The sequence below is a fragment of the Astatotilapia calliptera genome, chromosome 11, assembly GCF_964374335.1.
Source record: "Astatotilapia calliptera chromosome 11, fAstCal68.1, whole genome shotgun sequence".
Classification (NCBI taxonomy): domain Eukaryota; kingdom Metazoa; phylum Chordata; class Actinopteri; order Cichliformes; family Cichlidae; genus Astatotilapia; species Astatotilapia calliptera.
The window spans coordinates 29,237,566-29,243,565 of record NC_137432.1 but is presented as its reverse complement, the minus strand read 5'-3'; the positions used below and the strand labels follow the sequence as shown (position 1 = coordinate 29,243,565).

The 6,000-nt window shown below is 41.3% G+C and overlaps 1 long non-coding RNA gene across 2 annotated transcripts; it reads left to right on the top strand.

Moving 5' to 3' along the window:
* Positions 1-262: 262 nt before the first annotated feature.
* On the top strand, positions 263-3,857 carry LOC145431839 (uncharacterized). Of its 2 annotated transcripts, none has more exons than XR_013912143.1 (3): positions 263-402; positions 1,429-1,539; positions 2,428-3,857. It is a non-coding gene; the product is annotated as an uncharacterized LOC145431839 (long non-coding RNA). The 2 variants fall into 2 exon arrangements; XR_013912144.1 differs by having other exon boundaries at positions 293-509.
* The last annotated feature ends 2,143 nt before the right edge of the window (positions 3,858-6,000 follow it).

Below are 6,000 nucleotides of genomic sequence, written 5' to 3'. Positions count from 1 at the left end.
AAACTTTAACATGTGACCTCTGAGATGGAACTGTTTTGCTGTCTTTCAATTTGCTACTATTCTCTTTACATTTTGTTGACTAAGTGAGCTAATCCTGTCCGGCAGTTCTTGTTTTGGAAAGGCTGTGGAAGGGGTGTGTGAGGGTTTTTTGGGGGAAAGCAACCCACTGAGAGTAATGCGGTGTGACAGCGGTGAGTCTGTGTTGGAAAGGGGGCGTGTGCTCGTAGGCGAGCCTGAAGATCTGGTTGGGCAGGGGCTGTATAAAAAGGCGGAGCGCGGTGCAGAAGCTCTCTATAGTTCAAGTTCATCACGGTTTGGCATCTGTTATGGGTTTTTAAGCTGAGAAGTAGAAGGTCCCGCTGGCCAGTTGGAGTGAGATTCTCGACGTTGTTTTTTGGAAAGGTGAGAACCCCCCTCCAAAGGGGTTTTTATAAGACACAAGGACCAACTCTTAAAGCTTGGATTATATTTTCCTTTTTTCCTTTCCCAAGGGGTGTAACTCCAACCAGGTTGGCGCATTAATCCTTCACATACTGAATGTCTTACCTTCTCCACAATCCCTTTCCTTAAAATTCCCACAGCCTGCAGCGCAGATGCATCTCAGAGAAAAGTCACTTTGCTGTTTCTTTATGAAGCAAACACTTGTTGGTTTGCTTGTTGTAAGTCGAACCTTTTTGTGCATCATTATGCTGAGGTGGGATTTTTTAATTTTTTTTTTTAGATGACCTAATGTCTAACCGTCTCATATCCTTACACCTTACTCCACTTTGTAGAGTCTTTTCCCTTTCTGGTGTATTTTATTTTTATTTCTCAAGCTACGTTTTTTTTTTTTTTTTTTTTTTATTTATTTACTTTTTTAAATGACTTTGTTCGACTATTAGTATCCAGTTTGTTTTAAACCAGCCCTCGCATCTGTCACATATGGGATTGTCCATATGTGAATGAACGAGACTGTCTTTCTCTTTGTTGTGTCTGTTTCTGATGCAGCTTGAATAGAGGCTCTGTTGCTCTGGTCCAAACATCATAATTTAATAAAGAGGTGGTGCTGAGGGGCATTCCTGGTAGAAAGCAAAATATGAAAAAAATCTGTGCAAAAAAAAAGAAGGGCAAATCAAAAAGGATTCCAGATGTGAAACGATGGATTTAAGCACAAAGAAAGTGCTTCTCTGTACACATGAACGTTTTTTGTACCGTGGCTTCAGGCAGGGGATGTACCTTCCTCACGCATGGATCAGATGCTTTAGCTTTTTTCGCAAGCCAATCTTCTACTCTCCATCTTTTGGCAGCTACATCTCATTTTGAAATTCAGATCTTTGGTTATCTCGTGCTTTTCTAAAAGTCGATTAATCCCAGACTCTCAAAACACAAATGGAAATCCTGTTCTTGTTGTTTTTTATGTATTAATATTTCAAATTTACTTCTCCGTAGGTCTTGAACCAGCCCAGCTCTTGCATCAGCTTTAAACCACCTCACACCCAGTTAGCAGACATGATCATCAGACTGGGCAGGCTGACACCTGGATACTTCCGTCTCCTCCAGGTATGAACTTTATGTTCTGTCACTTTATTAATGAACATATTATTGATAGATGCTTTCACACTGATCTCCATCCACTGAGCCATCTGCAGGAGTAATGTGGCTTTTTAAATCCTTTCAAAAACCCTCTTGTGCAAGCTTAATGGGACTTCACCTTTATCCTCCCTTTGGTCACCCAGTATTCATATCGTCTTTATTTCATGCTTACATAAGCATTTACATTCGCTTTAGACGAGGGGCTCAGTGACCCACAATCTGCTTTCAACACAAACGTAATTAGGGGTGACACTAATCATTGTGATACCATATACTCTCGGCTCCTTTTGTTCCACCCGCGGTCGGCATAATCCACGCGTCACTTGTGTCAGTTCGTACGTCTCGTTAGCTGTGGACATTTTGTGTTTGCTTATGTGCGCCAATTTGGAAACAAAGCCTTGTTTCTATATCAGAAATGATAATGACTATGAACTGCTAAAAAGTTACAGCTAGTTCTGAAAACAAATGCTATTTGTGGGCTTTGTCCTCTTACTGGAGGCCACATCTTGCCACGTATATTCTTTTTAACGAGTGAGGGAATTTTAAATTTCCAAAGCCGTATAGGAATTCAAATGATCTTGGAGGTGGCTGTACATTCAGAAGCTGTTTACAGTACACACCATCCAATGTAGGCATCACTTCCTAGTATTTTCATTCCTGGTATAGTTCCTTTTTACTTCTTGTTCCTCTTTGACTAAAATCTCTTAGTCTTGTAAATTTTTAATCGCCGTTTCTGAACATTGGGTCACATGGCACAGAGCTGTGGAACTGAAGTTGCAGATGTTGGGCTTTTTTTTTTAAAGTATGAAGTTTTTTTTGTCCACTGCTCTCTGACCCTTTTCCCCTTCTCTGCAGAGGCAAGTAGCAGGTCAGGTGCAGGCGCAGCCACAAGACCGTACTGTCAACCAGATAGCCATGATGCTGGCCATCATGGGCCTGAGTTTGTCTTACTACAGTGCCAAACAGATGACGGAGAAGGTGAATGCCCAGCCTGCACCCTGAAGAGGCTCGACTGCCGGTGCCATTCGTCGAAATAATGGATGAACCAATGACAAGTGATGGCGGTGGAGCGAGGAAGTAGAAGTCGAGACACAGCAGTGTTTCTGGGGACCGAACTTTTCTCACCTCACAGTCATAATCACACTTTGAATTTCTGGGATCCCTCACTTACCACGTGCAAAACTTTCTGACCGGGCACTGAGTGTTTTCTACTCTTTCTGTTGCCAGGACTTTCAGGATTTATCGGGATGGGTCACTCTGGGTCATGTTTGGACTCTTTTCTGTAGACCGGTTTGGGTGGGTGATCAAAACCTTGACAGCTAATTGTATCTGACTATTAGTTATTACCAGGTTAGATGCTTGCAGAATGCTGTCAGTGCTGTTCTGAGCTATAAAAAGCAGAGAAACCTAAACTGTGAAACAAGTTTTTAAGGGAACGCTAACTGCAAGTGAAGTTTACCTGGTAATGAAGGGAAGACAGGCTCAGAATGTGGAAAAAGGGTTTAAAAATGTAGCTTTAAAATTTTTTTTTTTTTCCTTTGACCCAAAGAACCTTGCATAGCCCTGTGAACAGGGCTATGTCTATACACAGATGTCTATACACCAATTGGCCACAACATTTTAAAGTTTTGTAGGTAGGTTCTCCTCATGTTGCTGAAACCACAGTGGCTGGATGTGGATTCTGTGACTGATGCTCGTTCCACCTTGTGTTCGTTAAGTTGTCCCCAAGAGTTTTTGCGGCACGTCGGAGCACATCGCTCTGCTGGGGGGAGTCTGCTGCTGTGGGGGGGTGCCATTAATATGAGGTAGCGCGTTTGGCCTTCAACAATGTTATTAAAACTAGGAGCCAAGTCAGAACGTAACACTGTAAACATATGATCGAAATGATGTTAATCCTTTCACCTGCCAGTGGTTTGAATGTTGTGGCTGATCTGTGTTTATAAAATTGTATCTGCCAGGTGTCTGAGATTAAGTGAATATTTGCACAGAACTAAAGAAACATGTACATGTTACAGTGGATATGCAAAGGGACTAAACTCTACTTTTTTTTTCTGGTTGTGATTTCACTGTTTTAACAATACTTTGTGAAGTCCTGTGTGCAACTACCTTGATTAGCACCCTGGCTAAGAACCCTCCTTCTGGGATGTACTAATTTTAGTGCAGACTTTACTGAAATGCATGGTTGTGCAGAACTTTAATCCAAACAAATCTCACGAGTCCCTTTTGTTTTTATGAATGTATCACTTTATTTTCGTATTGACTTAATAAAGCTGTGAATATTTTAACATGTAGAAAAATCAATTGTTCTTGGCACAGTTTCTTCTGAAATTAAAATGGTGGCGGCAGCGTACAAACCGCTGTGAGGTTGGCACAGGGAGCTGCACAGCTACAGCATTTCCTGCAACACAGACTCGTGTCATCTGCACGCAACAGGATGTGGTCACTCATATGTAATGTCTCCCTTTTCAAATGAGGCAGCTATATATATTTTTTTTTTTGTCTGCCAGTGCAATCTAATACTTGTGGTTTTGTAGATTAGCACGCTAGTCAGTTGGAAATCTATGCAATACATGCATCTGCATGTTGAAAAATGCAGAACGTATGCTGGAAACAACCAAGTCTTTGAGCTCCAGTTTTCTGTTGTCCTTTATACTGAATCTTGGATGATGGTCAAAACAAAACCTTATAAACCAAAATCTTCATTATAACATGGTGGAAATGTTCAAGTTCCTCAGCAGAGGTGTGCTGGCCATCGGTCAAGTGCAGCAAAACGTGACAGGTTAGTCACACAAAACCGACCCCTCAGTGTCTTGGTGCTCGATTCGTGCCATGCTACATACAACAACAAATGTGAGTGCGCTACATTTGCAATTGCTTTTCTGCACGTTCTCCCTTTCTCTTGCAGGGTGTGGAGGGTATAAAGTGCGCATGCCTGCTCACAGGCTGATGTGATGCCCTGTGACAGGCTGAGAACTCGTTGGGCGCCACGTGCACCCTCTGCTCCCGCCATTAGCTCCTCCTCCCCACGTTACTGGGGAAAATTTTCACTGATGCTAGCATCAGGACACGGCCCTTAATGAAGAGCGCCTATTGGTTGACCGTTGATGCGTCATCAAAATCTGTTCTGAACCACAGAGACAAAAGAATGGGGATAGGGTCATCGGTAGCGAATGTGGATTGGAGGATGATTATTTGGGATGGAGGTTGGGGGTGGGGGCGCGTTCTCAACTAACAAATCTTAATTAAAGGCACTTTGGATTACGCTCAGATAAATGACCCCAATATTCAAAACCAAGTGAAGTTATTTAGAAGAAATAGCTTTGCAGACATTTGTTTTAGGGCAGAAATATATTCAGGAGTTGGTGACATTCAAAGCAGTAGTGCAGGAAATTTAAATGAACTGTGAGTCTCATCCTCAGATAAAAATAAACTTTTATTATGAGTTCAAAATCTCTCAGAAAGATGAACTCCACTTATAGGTGCATGATATTTCAGTCCTGAGCTCATCAAGTATATATTCATTCTCTCATATTGCTAGTGTTTTTTATGGGTTTCACTCTTGAGATCACAGGCAGTGTGTTTAATTTCACTACATTTTTAACACAATATGCAAAGAAGCTAAAGTGTGTTGTTCCTTTAAAAAAAACAACTAAACCTCTTGTTCGAGGCTTCCTTTAAGACTAGATCTTGTTATGAGTATAAAGCTAAAGTGTAATTTTGTTGTATCTTAGGCTAAGGGCCTTTGAAGACCCCCTGTTCGGTTATTTTTAAATAAACAGATAACAAACATGAGTTTATGGTAACTAAGCTACTAATGCTAGAAGGAAATAGTCTACTAAATATTTCATGAGAAAGACCTACTGACACGAGTAGGTGTGTCTTGTGAATTTCTAGTTAGACACTCTCAGGTTAGGAAACTGCAAAAAAGAATCTGAAGCCACAATTCCAGCTAACAGTTTCAACCCCAAAAAGCAGTATTGTAACTATATTTCCAGGCCTCATTATCTTATTTAGCTTATACACTGTATATAAAAATAAATATAGCCAATGTAACTTTACACTGATGTCTCAACAAATATATTTGGACTTTTTTTGGTGTCATTTTAGGAGAGCAAATGGTGAAATGCTAAGTTATCAGCTAATGCTAGCAAGCACGGTTAGAAAACTGCACCCATAGACTGTATGGGTGGATAGCACAGACAGAGATACCTGCTAGTTTGTGCTAAGTGACAAATAACATACTAGAATTTCAGTCATGAAAACAAAGTCTTGCTGTAAAAGGCGCCAGCACCAAAACCCAGCTCTCAGGTCCAATTTCACAGCAATGAAGCCTAGCAAACAGCTGCTGGCTACAGCTGCTTGTGCCAGCACTCACCTGTCAGTCAAAGCAGCCACTCCTCCAAGTTTAAGTAATCAAGTTCAAATGGG